General features: G+C 49.6%; 1 protein-coding gene across 1 annotated transcript in view; it reads left to right on the forward strand.

Annotated features, from left to right (window-relative positions):
* Nucleotides 1–24261, forward strand: part of INO80 (INO80 complex ATPase subunit) — a 1945052-nt gene that overhangs the window by 1665326 nt on the left and 255465 nt on the right. The gene's annotated exons all lie outside the window — the stretch shown is intronic.

Genomic DNA, 24261 nt, shown 5'->3' on the forward strand with positions numbered 1-24261 from the left:
AGACCCACTTGCGTAGTTCGGGACAAGAATCAAAAGGACCCTGCAGCACAGTTGCCAAGAAAAAATGTCACTACATACCCTGACCGCCTCCATTTAATGACACTTGGCTGTCTTTTAGTGAAACCTAAATAAACACCAAAACTGAAATTGCAGAAGACCACAAAATATGCCAGCATTGTAAGTCACTTTAATGAAGTTGCAGCCACAATCTTCAATGTCAGTAATGGTCACTGTAAATCGTTTCACAAAGCTGCTTCATTCAGTCTTTGCCATTAAGTCACTGTAAATGTATTTCATGAAGCTGCAGCCACAATCTATCCATGCCAGTAATAATCAGTGTAATCGCATGAAGCTGTGGCCACAATTTATCCATGTTAGTAATGGTCAGTGCACACATGCGCATCCAGTTCCAATACATCAGCACCACAAAGCAATGCATTTACGTAGGTGTGGATGGTTGCGAATGAAATGCTATAACACTCACAAGCTCCAGGGCTGGAAGCCATCTCAACCTATTGACAGAGTTTTATATTTTTAAATACAGCAAGGTGTGCATGAGTGAAATATATGTGTCAGTTATATCATTCTGAACAGCATTTATGAGAGAATATTTACAGAGGTGCACAATCACCAAAAATGCCTGTCAGGCAACGGGACTACGCAGGATTACAACACTTTAAATCTTAAAGTCCAGAACCCAGAATTAAGTAACTTGATCAGTGAGTAAGTCACCTTCATTCTGTATATAAATTACCCATGCCCAGTGTACCTACTAGCCTTTCTGTACTTGGAGTTTCAGAGTTTCAGCTCTCATTCTGGCTTCCTGTCTGATAATAATCTGCAGGTATTAAACCTTATTTCCGTTGCTTTAGGTTTTTGTGACAGTATAAAACAGCATAGAAGGGCTGATAGTAACGCACATATTCCCTAGTGAGGCACCAGCCATCTTAAACTAAAGGCGGTGCCACTTAAAATATGTTTTTGCTAGCTGACCAAAGGCAGACCTCTAAAAGGTGCCGCATAAAGTCTCTGAAAGTTAATAAGTGTAGTTTCTTCAAAATTACAGAAGATCCCTTAAAGTTCCAAAAGAAAAGTTATATGTGTTTACCCAAAAGAAAATGTGTTATATAAAAGCTCTCTAATCAGTACCAGAGTTTTATCCCTTCTCCAGGCATAGTGCAACTGCACCAGGGTTGCTCAGTAAATCCCACTCCTATTGGTCTTTAACCCTTCCTAGACTGTTTTTTTTTTGTTGCATCTGGTAGGCGCCGGGTTCCTCCAGCCCAGTTCACACACTCTGTATTGTTGGCCTCTCCTGGGCTATAGGCTTTGCGGATTACCTCTTTCGGGTTATAGGTGCCTCTTGTTCTTGTGATTTCATGGTTAGCCCTTCTCACGCTTCGGGCGGCTCTTGCCCATTTGGATCCTCGATTCACCCCTCATGGGCTATAGGCTTTAGCCCTTGTGGATTTTAGGTTTGTCCCTCAAAGGCTGTTAGCTTTTCTGACCTTTGTGGTTCTTCGCTTTGATGCTCGTGGGCTATGCGCATCTCTTGCCTCTGAGGTTCTTCGCTTTACCCCTCTTGGGCTATAGGCTTCACCACCGTGTGGTTTCTTGGTTCGCTACTTGCTGGCTGTTGGCTTCTTTCACCTCTGTGGTCCTTCATTTGGCCCCTCTCGGGCTATGTGCCTCGTTTGCCCTGACGGTTCATCGGTTTGCCCCTCACAGGCTGTAGGCTTCTCCCCCCTTGTAGTTTTCTCAGCTCGCCTTTCAAAGGCTGTAGACTCCTTCTGCGTCTGTGGTTCTTAGTTTGGCCCCTTGCAGGCTATGACTTCTGTTGGCTTCCCTGCGTGGTGTGAAAAACCTGAAAGTGTCTCACCTGCTAGTCCCCGGGGATCTGTCATCCAGATGGCCAGGAGATGGCCATTGCTTTTGGATACAGTTCATGGGGGTGGCCCAGTGCGGGAGGATCACTGGGATGAGGGCTCTTCGGGGAGTGAAAGTGGGGTACAAGATTCTGAGACACGGTATCCCCTTTCCTGTAACACCTTTTTCCCATCCTACCAGGTAGGATACCTAGGAACTCGATTTTCCCCACCGCCTTTCCCGACATAAACACTTTCTCAAGGACAGTTCACTGTGAGCGACAGCGGACTAACACCGGAGCCGTATACCTGACATGTCCCAATACAATGGTCAGGCAATTACTGATCAATGCATACACCAGACTTCCATCACACTTTCCCACACAGATAAAAAGGTGGAGCGCGAAAGCACACCCTGAGCGAGGAAAAGCACAGGAAGAAACAGCAGTTCCAAGATGGCAGTTTAATACAAGGAGAAAGACAGCTAGACCAGCGAGGGTTGCAAGGAGGGTAGTGCCCTTGACCTTTAAAGACTTACTTTCGCGAACCCTGGAATGTAACAAGCTTAACACCGGCAACTAAAGCTGAACATACCTACACTGTGCACAGAAGGTACCCGGGGCTCTCCCCCTGTCGATAACCAAGGCAGGGAGGAGTGATTGCTGTTAAGGTTCTGTCCTTGGCTCCTACACCAAAGCAGCGCCAGTAAAGACGGCACAGCCGGTGAGTCGGAGCGATTGATGCCAAACCAGCTTGTGTTTGAACCAAGGTTGCAAGCGGCAACATTGTATGAAAAAATCCAAAGAGGACAGTCTGTGAAACACATGTGACGAGTGATGCAAATATAATTGGAAACCAAAGGAGTGAATGAACTTTGAGAGGCCAAGTGAGATACCGTATATAGAGTGGTCCGGCACAACCTGGGTGCTCATTCGAAGGTCTCTATTAAGTATCCAACTGAATGGCACTGTATTGTAAAACGGAAGTTTATATCGCAGTGGTCCTGCAACGGGTCAAGCTAAATCCCATGTATATTCGAAAGTCTTCGATGTTATGTTATCTGAACTTATAGAGCGCACTGTCGCCCGGGGGCATCATGGCACTAAAGAGGAGGACTGCTCAGGCAGGAGAGGAAGCCATGAGGAGGAGAGCTAGAAGAGAACGGTCTTAAGTGTTCTTCTTAAACCAAGATGGTTGGGGATTGTCCTTCGTCCTGGAGGAAGGCTGTTCCAGAGTTTAGCAGCCGCTACGGAAAAAGCCCTACAACCAACCCTCACACGATTGAATCTTGGAACGGCAAGAAGATTCGCAGCGGAGGAGCGTAAGTTGCGTTCGGGGAGATAGCGGGAGAATTTAGTCTGAAAAAAATTTGCGCCTTGACCGTGAATAGCCCGATGGACAATACACAGGAACTTGAAGTGGACGCGTTGGCCAACCGGGAGCCAATGAAGTTGGTGAAGCACCGGGGAGATGTGAGCTCCATACGGGGTGCCCGTGGCTAGCCTGGCCGCCAGATTCTGTATGCGCTGAAGCCGCTGTATTAAGCCAATCGGCTGCGACAGGTACAGAGATTTGCAGTAATCCAGGCGAGAGAGAACTAGCGCTGCGACTACAGGAGGGCGCATGGATTCAGGAATCATGGGTAGAACCTTCTTCAAGACCCTGATCTGATAGTGGGCGGCTTGGCACACCACCGTCACTTGGTTGGACATGGAAAGGGAAGCAGAGAGAATAACACCTAGTTTTTTTACTTTGCTTACTGGGCTGGGAAGAGGACCTAGGAAGGTGGGCCAAAAAGCGGTGGTCCAAAGTGAGGGATCTGGGGGGATTCGATGAACCAAGTTGAGCGACAATTGGTCTGAGCCCGGCTGAGGGGGACTAATTGAAAAGCGGAAGGATCTGTGCCCGGCTGAGAGGAATCTGGGGTGAACTGTGAGACACCCTAGAAAACAAATAGTCTCTGAATTTTGAAATAACAGGGATCTGAGCCCAGAAGAAGGTGATTCAGTGTGAAGCGCCCGAGTTGAATACTTGTAAGAAGAAAAGAACTGTGCATCTTATTTTTTTGTACAGCAGGCCCTCTGAATCGAGAGACTTTGATGAGAAAAAAGGCTTTGGCATAGAAGACCCTGTTGCTGGAAATAGAACTGTATCCTCATGTCGAAGAAGCCAGAGTGTGTGCTTTGCTCGAGTTAACCGCCTTGCCCCATGCTGAAAACATGGGGAAAGGAGGCCAACGGCCTGAACATCCTGACATCATTTTGTGAACACTTATTTCTTTTTCATGAACATTACCCCACACTATTTGTAAATTAGCCGTAAGGCTTGGCAATAGTTTTTTTTAGTATAGGCCCTTTTATTTTGACAAGACTCCACTAGGACTGCATTGCTATTATTTGATGATCGTAGCTTGCTCCCATCTGTAGATTTAGGTTTAGATAGGCGTTCCTCACACCCTTGTGAAAGTTCAATAAACACCCTTGAACTATGGTCACTTGTATCTTTTTTACTGTTGATACCATGTATTCCTTACAGTGGGTAGATGTGGCATCTGCATTGCTGGTTTCTTTCCACTTGGTGGTGCTCCCTGCCTCACAGTGCTTAGAATCTCCACCTTCGTCAGAGCTCAGTCCTTTGTGTTCCCACCTAAGCATCAGTCCTGAACAGGACACCTCCCTGCCGTGGGTCCGCACGCCATCGTTTCCTACTATTCGGTGGATAGACCGCTCTCCTTTTATTATTCTGATGACTTGAACTCCCTCCCTGGGAGGAAAGAAACAAACTCGTTGGTCCTAGTGTTCGGCAAAAGGCAGCGCCGTATGCAGGTCTGAAACTAGGCCTATCCCCTTAAAGGGACCCTATAGATGATGGTCCTAATCAGTTCCCATATACCCCACGAACATGCCTGACTGAGGCATGGGGAGGTTGGGTGTTGGCATCATTACGGCATTCCTTGTCCACAAAGGAGGCGAGGGGGCTCACCCCATTGGGATCCTGTTTGCCATGTCCCCTAGGGAGGCTATTGCATAGTGGACTAACCTCCCAAGTCTCACAGAGGGGTGGCTCTCGCTTGGGTAGAAGGGACGAACTCCCTGAATTTGTCACACTAGCCAAGTAAACATTTGCTCTCCTGAGAATATCTGGTGTGACTGAGAACTTGCTGAGGAAAGAAAAGAAGGAGGGTTTTACCTTTTTAGCTCTAAAGAGAGGAGGCTGCATGCCAGATGTTAGTCGGCTTGGAAGTAGCAGATTATGTATGCTCTGGGCATCGGTGGGTGCAGGGGAGAGGTTGAAGGATGAGGACCTTTGGTTTCACACCTGATGTCCAATCAGAGCTTTTGAATATGCCCTTCATCAGTATTAACCTATTTGGTGCCAATGCTGACAAATCTTTGCATACATTCTAAGCCTCTTAGGCGTTGCTGTGCAGCAGCCGTCTACCTTTAGTAAGAGGGATTATTCTTTTTTTACCTTCACTCCTTGGCCCACCATGGTATAGGCCAGGTGTCCTCAGGCAAGCAGCCGTAGGGCCGCCTTCTTCAGCGGGAGAGGCAAAGGTGACCAGAGTAGGTTTCGTTGCCTCTGCTGTCCCTACAGCAACACCCTTTGCCAAGCCACTGTGGATTGGACCTTGTCCATTTGACTCAGTTGGGAGAGAAATTGTCCCTGGTTGTCAAAGAGTGGCATTGCACCACTACAGATGCTTGGGCCCTACAGGTTGTTATTCAGGGTTACTGTCTGCCTTTTCTTCCTCGCCAACCCAACTACCCTCCTTCCAGCCCTTCACAGCCACTCGATGCTCCCCGGTTGGAGGATATCTAGCAGCTTACGTAGAAGGGGTGTCATGGCCACTAACCAAGGGCCCTTCTTTCCTCCTTCCAAAGGGCCCAAATGGACCCTGTCCTGGCGCCTTTGGCGCCAGGCTCATAAGAAAGTGTGCTCTGCACACTTGGGTTCCAAGGCACGTTTATCCAGGCCGGGCGTGGGCATTAGAAAGCATTGGAAGGCACGTGCAATCATCTATGGGAATGGTGAGGTGGGGCCACAAGGAGGAGCTAAAGGGGAGTGGCTAGGGCCAGACTATTTAAGACGGCTCCACCCGCATGTTGAGGCTTTGCGTTAATCTGCTGTATGCAGCGCAACTCTTAACGCCGTCTGAAGCTCTTACCTGTCTCCAGCTCTGCATCTTCTGATGCCAGCTTCACATCTTCGGCGCGCACCTACCTGATTCCCGCTGTACATCTTCAACACGCACCTTACCTGGATCCAGCTATATCATCGCCCGGAACGCATCCAATCTCGATCCGGCATCCGCAGCGCGCACCTTACCTGTCTCCTCAAATCCATCTTCTGTTGGGCGCCTCTTCCTCACCTGTCGGAGTCTTCATTCACGCAGAAGTCTTCTTCTCGTCGGGCATCCTCGCGGTTCTTCCATCTCACAGCCGCGAACAGCTTCCCGGATAGCTGTTCTCCATCTTCCGACGCCAGGCCGTCCATGCAAGAATTAAAGACAGCACAAGGTTAGAAACCGCATAAACATTTAACGCTTGGCCGCGCAACACCTAAGCCTTGCGTTTCATTTAGAAACCCTACTCACCTTCTAGTGGGGTCTGTCCCATTCCTTTATGACACCGCGTGGGTACACTTTCAGCAACGCGACTCAGCGGAGCCATCTTCAACACCTATTGGGGAAAAGAAAGACATTATTAAGAATACGGACAATAATCATTGGGAAAGACTTTACAGAAGCATACGGACAATAATCATTGTTATCAAAACTCACCTTCCACGAGGATTGGTCGCAGCCGGTCTGGGCCATTATGCATACGGACCATTGAAGCAACTGGGTCTGTCTCTAGCGCCCCTACTGAAGAGAAGCAGGACGGAGAGCTCATCTTTGCAAAATAACAGGTGGGAGCCTATGGGAAAAGGCTTGCACATCTCATTCTGGCATGAAGGGTTTGAGGGGGATCGCCATTCCGTCACAGCATTCTCACTGGCTCTTACTTTACCCCCAAGGGCATTGCCAGCAACCTGACCAGACCAAATTGCCACAGCTGGGGGTAAAGCAAGATCCAGGGAAGCCAAATCCAGGGAGGGCTCCAACCGTGCCCCAACATCCCAGCAGAGACCAGGTGAGCATAACAGGGGCCCATAGAAAAAGATCACTGTTGAGAGCAATGGTAAGGCTAGTATTCACTTTATCTTCTGGTTGCAAAGAAAGACAGGCATAGGGAGGCTGAGACTTTTGTAGCTACACAAGGACAACTTAAAGATGGTCACCTTGCTCCTGCTCTGTCATGTCATCAAGCAGCAGGATTGCTTATTGTCCCTGGACCTCCCAAATGCATACTTCCATATACCAACAGGAAGTACCTGAGGTTTGTGGTTGGAAACGCCCACAACCAGTTCTGAGTTCTGCTGCTCAGTCTTTCCTCAGCACCCAGGGTCTTCACCAAAGAATGTTAAGTCCCCTGCCTCACTCTGGGGACTTGCTATGGAGTGTCGAAGGGGACTGAATGGCTCCCCAACCAAGTGGGTGAAGGACCCAGGATTAAAGCAGTGAACAATCTCATGGCACTAGCTAGGGATAACATTGCTTTAAGCCCACATTTGGGAAGCTAATACTGTCACGCGCCTGCCATCCTGGAGGCTGTGGAATACATGGCGGCTTCACAGCCATTAAAATGTGCCATTTGTTTTCTTCCCATTTCCTGGTTCCGCGCTCTAGTCTTTCTCTCTGTCCCTGTGTTCTTTCCTTTTTAACCATGCCCCTTGCTTGGCGCTGCGAGTTGCAACCCTACTGCTTTCGCTTCTGGGTTTACGTGCTAGTACTCTTGCTTCCTTTTGTGCTTCTGTTCGATATTCTCTTCTTATTTTGTTTACCCTCGTTATTTCTTTTCGTAGTTGGGTCTCGCCCCGTACTATTTTTGTGACTCTCCTTCCGTCTATTTTCATATGGGCTGTTCCCCGTCCTCTCTCGCTGCTGCGCTCTCTTGCGGTCCTTGATCTGCCTTTATTTACTCTGGTTCCGCTTATACCCTTTCTTTCGTACCTGTACCTTTTCCTTGCGGGCGGTTCCACTTTCCTTTCGGCGCTTGCTTTCATTTTCCTTACTCTGGCTTTCCTGCCTTCTGCTTATCCACGGCATTCAGTTTCCTCCGCCTTGGATTGCCATCAGTTGTGTCCTGTTTTCTTTCCCTTCAGGAAAGACTGATTCCCCTACTGAGAAAGTTATTCTCCATTGCTACCATCCTGCCTGAAAGACTCAAACCATTTCTTCAGGATTACTGGACTCTTCGCTTCTCAGCATTCTACCGGTCCTCCGGCCCCTGTGCAGTCTTACCCCTGGAATACATCAGCGCTAGGATACCATGCTCCAAGGACTACGAGAGGTTATTTCCGCCTTTTGGGCTTTTTACTCTCTGAGGCACTCTCGGAACAGGGTCCTCTGTTTACCATATCTATTAAGGTGCCCTGAGTGGCTTCACTCCGAGGGAGGCCGTATCTCTTCAGGAAAAAACGAAGAGACCGGAGAAAGAAGGGACGCCTGCAAGACAGTTCTTCTGAAGACGCAGGTGAGGGGGGGGGGGGGGAATTGAAATAAGTGATACTCAAGGAGTGGAAGACAAACTTGACAAAGACCTTCTGGCATCCAGGAAATTAGATTCCTTTCAATCCGAAAGCACATGGATTCCACTTCTACTGAAGCTGGTAATTCTGCAGTTGCTGGTCCTTTCAGGGAACCAAGGAACAGTTGTCTGGGAGTCGTGGCACGCTCGGCTCCCCTCATAGGGCTCTTTGAAGAGCAGCACTGATGGAAAGAGGAGGACCTACGTTATGAAGGAAACCAGCCAACTATCATGTACTGCCTCCTTTGTCAAACAGTTAGGAACAGATAGGCTAAGGGAGTCCATCGAGGTAGACTTGTTATGGTTTGACAACCAGATATTGGACCAACCAAGAGGGACTAGTCGGCTGCTAATCCCCTGTCATTATTGGTAGACTTTCCCAGGGCTGGGGCTCATTAGTCCATCCCTACACTAGCTGCCTGAACAGACACCCCTATTCCCTTTATCAAGTCAGTGATTGGATGACAGAACCAGAGCATGGCAGGCAGAGGGAGGACTAACCGGAGGGGGCTCGGGGGGGCAATTGCAGGCCAGTTGGTAAACCATCTCAGCAGGAGGTGGAGCCGAACAGCCAATCCCTATCCCAACTGACACACTTGAATCCCATTTCACCAAAAAGAGTCTGGGATGTGGGGATAGCTGAGGGGTCCAGGGACCTTACCAGGTTGTCCTCGGACAGACGATCAGGCTTGTCCTCTTCTTCTACCGCAGGAGGTAAGGGATCGATGAGTGCCACCTCCAAGAGGCGTTCCCCGGTTAGATCCAGCACGGCTACTGGCACAGGTGCCGAGAGCTCCCAGTCTACTGGAGCTCGCACAGAAGCAGTCATCCAGGGCGTTTCAATTACTGGCCATCCGGCTGAGGGCTCAGCACCTAACAGAGGGCTCTCTGAGGTCGACATCTCTGCTTCGGGTGCAAGACCCAAGCTGTATCCTCTCGTGTCTGAGGCCTCTCTTAGCTCAGGGCCTTCGCGCCCTCCCGCCCAGGGAGTGGCCACAAGGCTTAAAAATGGCAGAGCGGCACGTTGCGGAGCCTGTCAGGCATGCACCCATCTTGGATCCGACTCAGGGCCTGGCAGTGTTTCTGCCCATTGAGTGTGCTTTGCAGGATGATTCTTCAGATGAAGGTGCTCCTGAAGGACATTGAGAAGGAGGTTATACCCCAGGCCATGCCGCTTTGGGCCCCTCCCCTGGGTGCTCCTCCCATTTCTTGAAATCTCCCGGTCCCTCCTCCGGTTCAGGCCCTACCAGTCGTGGAGACCCCTTCACCCCCTCCTGTACCACCAACTACTCCCCCTCAACAGCCGTTGGGCTTGTCTGTGGCTCCGATCCTGGGGTGTGTGTGGGGTGCGATGCCGATGAGCTCTCAGCCTCCTTTAAGGCCTTTCATGACCGCCTCCAGGGCCTGGCAGAGTTCTTGGGGGTCCCTCTTCCTGATGAAGCCCACAAGGAGTTGGGGGTGCTTGCAGAGGTCTTGACCAAACGCACCACCTCCTGGTCTGGCATTCTCCTCCAGAAGGATGTGCTGCAGGTGGCGGGAAGGTCTGGGAGATGTCCAGAGCCAACGGCCAGATGAACAAGAAGTTGTACAGCAGTTCTAGGCTGACGGACAGGGAGCCAATACCCCTTGCCTCCCATCCTCAGCCCATTCCTCTGTGGTGGCAGTAGCCTCTTTATATTCGAAACCATTGTCTTCGTCGTCTTCGTCCACAGGCACAGGAGCCACCTCCAGTTGCCTCTCCAAGGAGGACAAAATCCTTGTGAAAGCACTGTTACTCCATCTCAGGACTGCATCTACGGCAGGCCAACATGGACACCTTCTTGGCCGCAGCTAACCAGAAGCTGTGGCGGTAGCTCAAGGAATTTCTGTCTGACCTCCCTTCGGACAAACAAGCGTCCTTCGAGGCAGGTCTGACAGATGCCTGGCCATTCCGCAGGACCTCATAGTCTTCATCCTCCCACATCGACGCAGCCAGCAGAGGGCTGTGTCTTAGGGTCGAGATGAGAAGGATGCCCTTCAAGAGTGTGTACCTTTTTCATTCGACCACCAATGACCAATTGATGAAGAAGAAAACCTCCACTTAAACGGCCAAGTCCATGGCCATCCTATCAAAGCTGGGTCAGAAATCCTTCCCTCAATCTCAGGGTAGGACCGAGTTCAAACCCTGAACCTTCTCCGGGTTCAAGGGGTTTAGAGACTGCAGTACGCAGAGGCTTGAATGGTCGCCCAGCAGCAACAACAGTAGGAAGCCGCAGTGGACGTTGCACAGGTTTTTCCGCTCCCCCTCTGATGCCAAGAAGCAGTGACATCGGGGTCGGGGAACAGCTTGCTTGTGGGGAGCTGCTTGGCTCTTTTCCAGGACATCTGGAAGCGTGTTTTCAGCTCCTATGTGTAGTCTCCACGGATGTCAGCCATCCTCTGCTTATGCCTCTACCATCCTCTTCTCTTCGTCAGATTGGGTACCCGGCTCTTTTGCGGGCGGCCCTTTCGCTCTTGGAGATGCAGGTGATAGAACCGGTTCCTCTTGTAGACAGGAGCTTCGGTTACTATTCCAGGATTTATGGAGGTACCCAAGAACAACCAGTCAGGCCTGTTGGTAGTCCTGGACCTGTCATTTCTAGATCTGTCTTTACCGCTGCAAGACTTGAAGATGATTCCTCCCACGCATGTAGTTGAGTCTCTGTGTGCAGGGGACTGGATGTGTTCTGTGGACCTCAGGGATGCGTACCTGCATGTACCCATATATCAACCGCATCAGAGGTTCCCACGTTTCACGATTGTTGTACCACTTCCAGTACAAAGTGCTGCCCTTTGCCCTGAACTTAGCCCCTTGTGTCTTCACAAAGTTGATGAATGCAGTGGCAGGCCTTCTCCGCTTTGAGGGCCTTCACCTGTACCCATATCTGGACGACTGGTTGGTGAGGGTGGGGTCACCCAAAGTGGTGGTTCAATCCTGCCAAAGATTGGCTGATACCCTTCATCAACTGGGGTTTCCCTGAACCTGAGGAAATCAGCTATGCCTGTCTCAGGATCTGGTCTTCCTAGGGGCACGTTGGAACACTACCTTTCAGCGGGTGATCTCCACGCCCAAGTGGCTGATGTTCCTCCGCATGCCAGTGGGGAACTTTCTAGTCAACTCGACCACCTCAGTCTGGTGGTTTCAGTGAATTCTGGGCCTGATGGCCTCCTGCATGCTGACTGTTCAACACACCCGTCTCTAGATGAGGCTCCTCCAGCTCCACCTGGCGAACAATTTGGGTCAGGAGACGGGGTCTCGGTCAGACAGCATCCCAATCAACTGCTCCTTTTGCCTGATCTTTACTGGTAGCTGAAAGATGGCAATGCTTCAGTGAAAGCCCCCTTCACCCGACCAGAGCCTACCCCGGTGGTGACGACTGACTCCACTCTATTGGGCTTGGGGGCTACTCTGCGATTCATGGAGCATGGTCCAGGACTGATGCCCTCCTACATATCAATCTGCTCGAGATCAGGGAAGTGGGCCTGGCCCTGAAGGTGTTTTTGCCTTTAATCAGGAACAAGTCGGTTTTGGCCAGGAGGGACAATTCTACTATAATGTTTTACCTGAACAATCAGGGTGGCACCCATTCGCCCTCCTACTCTAATGGGACTGTCTTGGTCCAAGGCCCTCAGGCCAACCTTCACCTCTTTGATAGACGCTTCCCGCGCCTCATCAACTTCCTTTCCTCTCCTGCTGTCCCCCCTTCTCTGTCCTCTGCTACCTTGCCTCCACCCTCCCTCCCTGCCCCCTCTCTTGCCCGTTCTTCACTTCCGCAGGGCATACCTCTGATTTGCACCCCTCCCCGGAAGTCCTTCAAGGATGGCAACCTTCTCCACATAGCCACTCTTAACTCTTGCTCTGCTGTCAAACATTCCTCTGCTATCTGTTGCCTTCTCAAGGAACTAGACCTTGATGTCCTTGGTCTCACTGAGACATGGTTCACAGCCAGCTCTGTCACCAGCTTTGACACACTCCTTCCTGACGGCTACATGATCCTCTCAGTGCCCAGGGCCAACCGTGCTGGGGGGGGTGTTGCCCTTATCTTCCCTGAGTGGATTCCTGGCACTGTCACTCCTACGCAGTCCTACTTTTCTTTTGAATGCCTTGTCTGCCGACTCTCTCTCTCTCCTAGCCATTCCCTTACCGTGGCTACTATCTATCGGCCACCTGGTCAAATGTCCTCCTTCCTCTCTGAGTGGGCGGACCTCTCCTCCTCACTCCTGTCCTCAACCACTCAACTCCTCTTTCTTGGAGACTTCAACATCCACCTGGATGCCTCCTGTCCCCCCTCTGGACTCTTTCGCGACCTCTGCGACTCTCTCTCTCTCTATTCTCTCGTCTGGGCCAACTCACTCTGCAGGGCACACTCTTGATGCCCTGATCTCTTCTGACCTTCCCCTTTCTGTCCCTCTCTCCACTCCTCTCTCCTGGAGTGATCACTTTCTCCTATCCTCCCACCTCACCTTCCCTACCCCTCAGGCAAAGCCACCTTCATCACTGCCACCCTCTTTATTGGTCTTCCGACCCATGAAACGCGTGTCAGTTGAGGCTTTCGCTGCCACCTTCTCACCCCCCTCTCCCCCTTCGGCTGACACCCACCCTGACACAGTCCTCTCCACTCTGCTATATCTGATACTCTTGATATCCTTGCCCCTGTCATGAGAATCCACCTGAAGCCCAAAGCCAAATGTAACTCCTGGTATGACTCGGATCTCGTCACCCTAAAACGCAAGTGCAGGGTGGCGGAGAGGAAAAGGCATGCTTCATGTTCATCCTCCGACAAACTGGCCTGCCGCCTGCTCCAAAGGCAATACCAGCTCTCCGTTCTCACCAAGAAGAGAGCCCTTATCCAAGCCCGCATCTGTGCGGCATCTAACAATTCGGCCGAACTCTTTAAAATCTGCAAGGAGCTGGCCAACCCTGCTGCAGTCTCTACCTCTCCTGTCCCCTCCCAGGCCTTCTGCACGGCACTGGCCTCTCACTTCATTTCAAAAACTCAGGACATCCTGTCGTGGCTCTCCTCCTATCACCTCCCTCCCTCTATTCCCTGCTCTTCCTCTGGCCCTTCTGCAGCCACCCCTACTCCCTCCTTCTACGCCTTTCCCCTCTTTTCTGCTGACGAGGTTTCCAGACAAGTCCGATTTATGAAAGTCTCGTCGAAACAGGCCCACCCCTGTTCCTCCAAAACTATCAAGGACCACATCGACTCCCTGGCTCCTGTCCTGGCTGACTTTTGCAATCACTCCTTCGCCTCCGGAGTCTTCCCATCCCCCCTTAAGCACTCCCTTGTGCACCCTCTTCTTAAGAAACCCTCTTCCGACCCCTCCTGCCCGGCTAACTATCGCCCTATCTCCATCACTCCCTTCCTGGGAAAGCTCCTGGAGAAACTGGCCATCTCCCAGCTTAATCTCCTGTTACGCTCACCTGATTCCCACAGGGGCGTCGATCGGACCTGGACAGCTGCGGTCTCCACAAACGTGATGCGTAGTGAAGAGATGACAGTCTGGACTGGCCCGCCTAATCTTGTCTGCTGGACTCGTAGAAGTATTCTCCTGCAAGTGGAGAAAGGGATTTAGGCACCCGTGGACTTTAGTGATGGCCCCCCCCCCCCCAACTGTTCTTGTTCTCCCCACTAATCACCTCCGATATCCCCTCTTGGTAACCTCACCTTATGTTTTTAAATGATGAGCTCTCCATCCTGCATGGCATGCAGGGGCGCGTAGATACCAGTTACTTCACTGGTTTGAAGGTACTGGAGGAGTTCCGGGGGAATATTGACTCCAGTGTCTATAAAGTTCAAAGAGTTCAATATGTCCGATGTTCACTCTTGTTCCATTCCTTCTTTAGGTTGCAGCTGGTTCCAAAAGAATATTGCCTGGAGGCAGCTGATGGCTCATCAGGTAAGAGTCTGTATTACCAAACACTGTCCGGTAAAAGTTGCATGAGTTTAACTTGCTGTTTTCTCTCCCTTTATAGGTGCGGCATAGAAAGATGCGGCAAATTAAAGGATAATACCTCCAGTGGTAAAGCAGGTAAGCCTAAGGTGGCAAAGAGATTCTTTGTCGGTTTTCTCGGCTCACCTTGTTATTCCTTTTGTTTTCCCCCCCATGTGCTGGGTTTCGACGAAGAAAATGATGGAGGCAGCGCCGAGTTGAAAGATGCAGTGGACTGGTGAGTATAACGCGGCGCTGCTGGCGCAGGGACACGTGCTGAAATAATGTCTTTCCAGGCTCGGAGATGTGCTGGGTCCGGAATCAGGTAAGGAATCAAATAATGTCCATGATCTAACCTCTTCTCCTTTCTTTTCCTTTTGTCTAGGAGCTCTGGATTCGAGGCGGGCGTGGCAGAAGACTGGATGCTGACTTGCAGACACGGTGAGCGTTACGCTGCTGGATGCAGAATAACACGAAGCATGAGCTGCTGTTCGGGCGTGGTTTAAATAGCCTGCAAAGTAGTCCCAGGTAAGAATTTCCCCAGAACCACACCCGAGTAAAAAATAGTCCCTGTAATAAAATAGTCCCATCCAGGCCTCACGTTGGCTTGGACTCATTTGCAGCATGGTCTGCATAAGGTAAGTAAAGTCTATGAGCCTGGCGCCAGGACTGAATCCAAACAGCCCCCAGCAGGGGCTGTTGGGGTTTTAATGAGTATCTGGATGCCTGCTCCCGGGGCTGATGGACTCGATCCGGATGCCCAGGGGTAGGCATCATGACATCTCCATGCTGAATCTGTTGGTAGTTTTCATGACCATCAGTCTGGCTTCAGAGCTGCCAGAAGCACGTAAACTGCTCTTCTGAACATCCGTGAGGACCTGCTCTCGTACCTTGTCTCCAACACTCTGTGTGTTCTCATTCTGCTCGAGCTCTCTTCTGCCTTTGATACTGTCAACCATGCCATCCTGCTCAACCATCTCCATGATAACCTGGATATCACTGGTCAGGCTCTGGCGTGGCTGACCTCTTTCCTCTCCAATCGACCCTCCCAGGTCCAACTGGGGTCCTTCCTCTCTGACATCTTTTTCTCTACCTGTGGTGCCCCCCAGGGATCTAACCTCTCTCCCTGGCTGTTCAACCAGTATCTGGCACTCCTTGCCCACCCCATCGCCCCTCTCTGCCCCAACTTTCAGTGCTATGCGGATGATACCCAGCTCATTTTCAGGCTACCCTCGGCCTCCTCTTCTCCTTCCCTCATCTCTGACTGTCTCTCTGCTATCCATGAATGGTGTGCCGCCAACGACATCTGCCTCAATGCCAGTAAAAACTGAGATTCTACTCATCGGCACACCCACTCCCTCCTTCCCTGTAGCTCTCTGGCCGGCCTCTCTTGGCCCTCTTCCTGCCCCTACCTGCAAGGCAAAAAACCTTGGGGTCATCTTCGACTCCACACTCTCCTTCTCTCCTCAAAAATCTGATGTCTCCAAGAAGTCACACTACCAGTTGCACCTCCTCAGAGGTATCCTTCCTTTCCTCTCCTTCCCCCAGAAGCTCACTGTCTCCAGAGCCCTGGTTCTCTCGAAGCTGGACTACTGTAACAGCCTCTATCTAAAGCTGCCTGCCTCTACTCTCCGCCCTCTGCAACTCATCCAGAACAGGACTGTGAGACTTGTCCTTGGCCTCAAGCCCAGGGACCGTATCTCTCCAGGACTGTAATCACTACACTGGCTCCCAGTGGCTGCGAGGTTTAAGTTCAAAACCCTCTGCATTGTCCACAAGGCCTTCTGGGGCTTGGGGCCAAAATACCTTCAACTCTCCCTTACTAAATATCTTCCTTCTCGAGCTCTTCGCTCATCCGCCTCCAACTCCCTCAGGGTCAGCTGCTTCTCCAAGCAACGAGTTGGGGGTAGATCTCTCTCCGCAGCAGGGGCCTCCCTCTGGAACAGCCTTCCTGCCTCCCAGAAACTTGAGGAGAACCATCTCCGGTTCCTCAAAACCTTCCTCTTTGCTTCTGCTTTCTCTGCCCCTCTCCCCTGCTAATTACTGAAACTGCACCGAATCTGCAACTGGGCTACCCACCGTTCTCAGTCCTTGGCCCAGCCAGTCTCCACTGCTCTGCCTCCCTGGCAACCCCTGCACTGCGGGACTGTCTCTGTATCCGTACAGCCCCCCTTCCCAGCACTTGGCTGCACTTACCTTGCACTTGCCACCAGTGGGCCCTTATTATTTTTCTTGTATTCTACCAACCCTGTAATGCACTTTCCCCCACCCTTCCCCCTTGCATTTTTCCCTTCCCCTCCTCCCTTGCACTTGCGCGATCTGAATGACACCTGGCCTAGTAGGATCGTTGTCTGTCTCCCCGTGTTCCCCCCTCCCTGCCTCGCCTCGCCTTGAAATACTTGTGTATAGGCACGTTACAAATGCCATATCATATGCATGGAGGCGGTTTCGATCTGGGAATGGGCCCTTACAGAGAGGATTTGGATTGCGGCGGTCAGCCTGCCGGGGGACAGCAATGTGGAAGCGGATCAGCTCAGTCGCTTGGGGTTCAACGCCTAGGAGTGGGAGTTGCACGACTCCTTGTTGCCCCTGTTCCAGCATTGAGGGTTTGCAGACCTGGACTTGTACGCATGTCTCCTGAATGCCAAGTGCTCCCAGTTTGCGTCATGGGAAGGTCGGGTCGGGGGGTCTCTGGGAGATGCCTTCCAGATCTGACATGGCTGCTGGTGTTGGATGTTTCCGCCCACCCCTCTTCTCCAGCGGACCCTCTGCAAGTTCCGGGCTTCCGGGGCTGTAGCCACTGGCCTTCGAGACCCTGGTTTTCGGATCTACTGCAGTTGTGCTCCCAGGGTCCTGTCCATCTTCCGATCCCTGGCAGGGACTTTCTGACTCAGCAGGGCGGTCCAGTGGAACATCCGGACCCGGCCAAACTGGCCCTGGCGGTTTTGGTTCCTGATCAGTCGAGGCTCCAGCATGCTCAATTTTCAGATGACAACTGGGACATCATTCAGCAGGCCAAAAGGCCCTCGACTTGGTTCCAGTATAAAAGCAAATGTACTATGTACGGCTATTGGGCTCGCGACAAGGGGCTGTAACCTGTCCTCTGGATGATGTACTGGCCTTTTCAGCATACCCGTCTCATTCTGGAATTCAGGTGAATACTTGCCGCATGTATTTGGCAGCCACCAGGGCTTATAAGAATTCCCACGAGGATGTGTCTTCGGCAGCCAATCCAGTGGTTAAGGCCCACCTTAAGGGGTTGTCCAGACTTTTTCCTCTGGTGCATAGACCGCATCCGCTCTGGGACCTCAATGTGGTTCTTACAGCTTTGCAACGCAAGCCTTTCTATCCAACGGCCTCTGTGAACATCCGCTTGATGACGCTAAAGACAGTTTTATTGGTGGCTCCCACCTCTGCGCGCAGGGTTAGTGGGCTGCAGGCGTTGTCTTCATGCGAGACCTTCACTGTGTTTCACGAAGACATGGTCATCTTGCGCACTCACGCAAACATCTGCCCAAGGTGGTCTCTCCATTCCATCTGAATCAAGAGCTCTGCCTGCCGGTGTTTTTCCCTGAACCCACAGTTGGAGGCAGAGAGATCCCTACATTCATTGGACCTCAGGAGGGTTCTCAAGTTGTATCTCGCTCGGACAAGATCCTTCAGGAAGTCTGAGGCATGGTTTGTGATTTTTGGGGGCTCCTCCCCCTGCTCTCAGGCTTCCATTGAACGTTTGATGGTCCTGGCCATTTCAGATCCTACACGGCCATGGGCAAACCTGTTCCTGAGGGGATTCATGCCCATGCGGTCAGAGCGAAGGCCACAGCCTTTGCATTTCTTGGGAGGTCATCAGCAAAGCGGCTACTTGATCCCCTCCGTCAGCCTTCTGTAAGCACTTTTCGTTGGACACCAACTCTAGGCACGATGCAGAGTTTGGTCAGGCGGTTCTGAGAAACCTTTTTGCTTCATCCTAGATGTGAGGCAGGTTGTCACAGCTCCACCCTATGTTCGTGTTCAGTGGAATCACCCGCAAGGATGGTGGAAAGGGGACGTGACGTATGAGTAATTAAAGTTACTCACTTTATTGACTGGAGTACTTGTAGTCCATACATCCCACCCACTTTCCCCCGCTAGCATGCCAATGGTTTATAGGTAACATGAGTAGCCAGGTAGCTAAGCGTGCAATATGTTCAAAGGGGACAGAGGTAAGGCACCAGAGGACGGGGCCTCGTCTGAGCGTTCCCACGCCCGAGGCCATGCCCCTGCACGCTATACAAAAATTAAAGGGGAAGCAAATTTTTTCGCTGCCAAAAGTTCAGTTACTGTCCCCATTTTGGGGGACGCCCACATTTGGATTAATCCCCCCTGTGCTTTTAGCGTCCCAGAATAAACCACTTTGGCATGTATGGGTGCACAATATTGGGGTACTCAAGGTACGCTTCTTTACAAAAGATAGAAAATGCTTTTCTTAGATACCTTTGTATTGCCACCCCTCTCAACAGCAGTTATTCTATGTACCTGGAAACTTATATGACTTATCTGGTGGATACTATTTTTGTGAGACCCATCTGTTGCTGGGCTTCACTTTGGGCAGGTACTAACAGCTTCCTAACCCATTTATGAATCTAGTCTCACAAACTGGTCATTGCAAGCTTGGGTATCTGGCGCATATGAAGTCCTTGCTACATAAGCTTTCACTGGAAACCTAGTTCCTTGATCCTGGGAAATTGCCACCCCTTCATAAAACGCAAGTTAAAGATCTGGCAATGCAATTTTTGGCATCCCTTAGGGAAGACTAAATGTTTTGCGGAAACCCAGATTGGGCCTATTTACTGCTAGCCCCCAAAAATGGTCTAGCCGAATATTTCTGTGCAGTGACAGTGATGCTGCACAGAGCATTTTTGACAAAAGCCAGACTGAACCTACTGCCTGTGGGTGCAGTCAACCAATTTTGGACCTTGAATCGAGGGAGGGACCCAAAATCTAGATATGTGTGTCGAGCAGGAGACATTGTATTTTATTCTGTTCTGTCCACTGTTAAATGACTTTCGGGCAAATTTCTTACTTGCGATCTTACCCAAGAATGGGATCAGGTCTTTTCAAATGGCTCTCTTGTTTTTGCTCACCTCTACAAGGACTGTGGTTGTATTTGGGCTTTTTACAGGAAGCATGGCAGAGGCAAGCTCTGTTTCTGTCCGCTACGAGGGTGATGTGGGTCAGTTGTACAAGAGGCAACATTTTCTGTTGTAAGCAGGGCGGGAAGGGGGTTTGCCTGACTCGACATAAGTTAGCTCACCTGCAAGCCCTTATTACTCTGGGAGATGATGTTTCATTTAACTGATGGAGCTCTTACTTGACGCCGACGTAATCTTTTTACTTTGTGGGATCTTAGTCTGTGATTTTTATGTATTTTATGCTGGTGTTTATATATGAACTATGTGTCTGATGGAACGTGATAATTGAGGGATTTGATAAAGAAACAACTATGTTCTGTGTTTTAGTCAGTGATTTAGGTGCATTTTAAGCTTGTGTCTATATGAATTCTGTGTTTTATGAAATGTTATAACTGTGATGGTTTCATAGATGTAATGATCCAAAATAAACTTTGTGATTGATTGAACCACTTTTTCTGTTTTCATCTGGTCTCTGATTTCCATCATCTATGTGACTGCATCCATTAGGAAAATAAAATATGTACCCTCTGTAAAATTCATACTTTCTAACTGACAGTCTTCACCCTACTGATTTTCTGTTGACTCTTCCTCGTATCCTAGCCATTTGAGATGTATTCTGTAATGGAATCGTACATTATTTCGAATAAAAAAAACGAATGGGAGTTTTATTAAAAAATCGGATGTATGAAAATTACTATAGCTGAAAATGACTCTCGGTTTTTTCACCCTCAAACATTTTGAATTTGGTAATATCTCGGTAATCCTTCTGTGATTACTTGCAAATCTTGCATTTGTTTTCTAAAAATGGCATTTCTAATATTTCAATTTTGGTACTCGCTCAGTATGTCAGTTGTTTTTTTGTTTATATAGTGCAAACCTAGCTAGGAAGCAATGGAACACTGTACAATTATTTTGGGGCTACAGAGGTTGGTGGAAGAGGGTAGCAGGTGGTCCTAGGTAACACCTAGGTATTCTCTCAGGGAATCTTCTTGAGTTCTTTCTGAACTACAGGATAGTTCCTTCAGGGCTGATTGCGACATGGATGGTGTTGCAATAGGATGGGGTGTAGCAAGAAAAGGCTTGTTTCCTGGTTTTCTCTTTGCATGCCCGATTAACCTCGAGCTACGCAATGGTCTAGAGCAGAATGTCATAGCTATAACTGCAAGCCAAGCTTTCTGGCTAGGTTGGCTGGTGGCCAGTAGTCGACTAATAAGTGATGCAAACAGTTTTGAAGAGCAATCCTGTTAAGGGGGGGTAATTCATGTAATTCTCTTAGAACGGGGGAGATGTGGTCATCTTTCTTGATTTCTGGTATTAGACATACAGCATTGTGTTGCCTGGATGCCAGTGAGAATTTCTTTGGGAGATTCCAAATGACTGGACCATGGTTCTGAAATCCTCGGGTGGGAGGAAAGGTTTCATCTTCCAGAGGAATGCTAGTTGATTGATTCAAAATGGTTTGGTATTTTTGTTGATATGTTGCCAGGAGGAGAGATCACTGTCAGTAATGAACCAGAGTGATTTGGCATATGGGGCCAACTAACGTGATTTGTTCAAGGTACATGTCACCTTTTTGATGAATGGTTTAGCTGGATTAATTTCATTTTGGTAGAACTGAGTTTCAGGTTACGTGCTTGTCGCCCAAACTTGGATAGACATGAGGCATTTTCTGAGGCATGAAATGTCTTCAGTGCTAATCATTTTGAAGCATAACTGTGCATTGCCTGCATATTGGTGAAATGAGATCTTGGGATCATTGAGAAGTGGCCAGAGTGGTCCTACAGAGAAATTGAAGATCTCTGGGAAGATAATTGATCTCTGTGAGATTCCGCAGTTGTCTGGCTGGCAATCTGATCTGAAGGTATACATCTGGACTGCTTGGTAACTGCCCAGAATGTAAGATGCCCCCAGTTTTGGACTGTGCCTGTTTACTCCATTGTCTCCACACGTAGGCTTGGAAGTGTAACGTGGTCAACAATGTCAAACGCAGCAGAGAGGTCAAGGAGGACCAAGAGACAGAAGTCCCCTTCATCTGTGATTTCAAAACATCATGTATGACTTTGAAGGTGGCAGTTTCTGGGTTGCGTCTGTTTCATGACCACAGGATCGAACCCCTTAAGGGTCTTCTCATTGGAGGGTGACTTGCCTTCTAAAGTTGTCATTCCTGGAAAGAGAAACGAACACAGGAAATTACCGATTCGGATGAAACGGCAGAATGGACACCAGGTGGTATATTCAGAAGAAAGCACAATATTAGTGTCAGTTTTCCAAATTCCCCATAGATATTCGTTCCCCTCTGTGAATAGAATGAAGGGTGAGTTACAGCTATGAATTCAATACATTTGTCTTGGTAAAGTAGGATTCCATAGATCAGAAAAAACACCCACCGGCATGGAACCACATCTGCAAGATCAAAGTTAGTAGAGTTCATTGGGACCATACCCAGGTGGCACGATGGCACAACTAAGGGAAACCGAGAACCACTTGAATGTAAAATAAAACACAGTAAAAACCAAGATCCAGTTGTAGAATGCTGATGCGAGGAGGAGATCATGAACAAAGGGAAACCAGTAGAAGATCACGAGTCCGGCTAAGAGTAACTGGTACACAGGAGAATGCTGGGAGCCTCAGTCAGAAGCCAGGGAATATCCATAGGCAGGGGTCAAGAGACCGGCCAAGAGAATCTGGTGCACAGGAAACTAACCAAAAGGAACACAGAGGACATCTTTAACGTACAGGTTACTTACCGTGTTTAAGACGAACAGATGAACCTCCGATTCTGGCTTGTCTACGCTCCTGCTGCCGCACGGCATTCCAGTGTACATGCTGACGTCACACGCCTGTGTCGTTTCGCGTGTGACTTGTTAGTTGTTTTCTTGCTTGCACCAATTTCACGACTAATGCATGCCTGCTGCTGCAGAACTTTCCATGGCAACCGCAAGTCTGACCGGGAGCTGTTTTGTATTCTGACAGTCTGGTTCTAAATCCAAATTGTCAAAGAGCAGGCCATATTGGTTAATCCAATCATGTAGGTGGTTAGCAACTGCTTTCTCAATCATTTTACCAGTGTATGGAAGGCTAGCAATCAGCCAGTAGTCAGCAGGGCTGCCTAGGTCTAGAGTTGTTTTTTGAGGAGTGGGTGAAATCATCCTGTTATTAAGGTACTCGGGAAGATGTTCTGATCAAGTGGGTCATTGACTATTTGGAGGAGGTGGGTAATGGCAGGTCTTGTGAGCCATTCCATAATCGCTGGGAGGAAGAATGAATATCCTTGTATGAGCTAGGTTTGCATGACATGAGAGAATCAGCAAGGTCCTTGTGTATGAGAGGTGTGATGGTTGTCCAGGGTTGTGTCACGTAAGATAGGATTGTGAGTTGTTGGGGGGAGCACCAGTTTCAGCACATCAATATGTTGTACGTTTTATCTATCTTAGTGATATTGTTAATTGTTATATTTTTCTGTAGACTCACGGATTACCAGGTTGGACAATAGGTTGAAGCAGTGCATCATTGCCACAAAGTTGATTTTACTCATGTTGGCGGCTGCCACGGTAGCCATGGGGTAAATGCTGCTTTTGTGGTCGCAACAGATTTGGTACTCTGACCTGCTTCACCGGTCAGTGGCCCCCTGCATCAAGTTGCTCTCGCTCTCCGACATTCTTTCCAGAGACGTGTATCCGTCCTGTACCATAACCTGGTGTCCCTCAACTTGACGGCCTGGCTCCTGCACCCCTAGAATTCAGAGCCATACTGCTTCCTGCAGAATGCAGAAACATTTGGCTAGGGCACGAGCGTCTTCTACACTGTCCTGCTACTGAAGCAAATGGAAGCGCTTTACTATCTGGTGTACAACGCAGTGCGTGGATCAGTTACAGGTTCAGGCAGCAGATGTTTTGCCATACCTTCTGTCTTTGGCAAATGCTGGTTTAGCACAATGTTTTATCATGATACATTCAGCAGCCATTTCCCGCTACTCACTAGCCCCAGGTAATCCTTCCCCCTGGTCTCACAGGTTGCTGAAATAATTCCTCAGAGACTGTTTTGTAACTTTTACCCTGTCCGAGCTCCTATTCCAGCTTGGGAACTTAATATGGTCCTCTCAAAGCTAATGGGCCCTTTTTTCAAACATCTGCACCGACCCTCCTTGAAGTTTCTCTCCTGGAAGGCGACATTCCTAATTGCCATTCCTGTGGCCAGACAGGTGGGCAAACTGCAGGCCCTCTCCTGCAAGCCTCCCTTCTTTACTTTTCATCAGTCTAACATGGTCCTTCGAGCGAACCCTTCCTTCATGTCCCTTCTGCATTCCACCTTAATGAACCTTTGATTCTGCCAGTGTTATTTGGCTCTCCATCTCCAGCGCAATGATCCTTGCATTTCCTGGATATCGCCCAAGCCCTCAAATTCTATGTGGCTCACACTATGGAGTTACAAAAATCATCACAACTGTTTGTTGCCTTCAGACCTTCTGGCAAGGACAATGCCTTTTCAATGTCTTCCATTGCTAGATGGCTGTCAGCGTGAATTTCCCACTGTCATCGTATGGCCAACTGACCCCTACCATGAAGACCAAGAGCACACTGGATGTGGCTTCTACTATGACATTCCTGTTGGGTGTACCCCTGCTCGATATCTTCAGGGCAG

This window comes from Ambystoma mexicanum, chromosome 14 (assembly GCF_040938575.1).
Source record: "Ambystoma mexicanum isolate Mex_15411 chromosome 14, UKY_AmexF1_1, whole genome shotgun sequence".
Lineage (NCBI taxonomy): Eukaryota > Metazoa > Chordata > Amphibia > Caudata > Ambystomatidae > Ambystoma > Ambystoma mexicanum.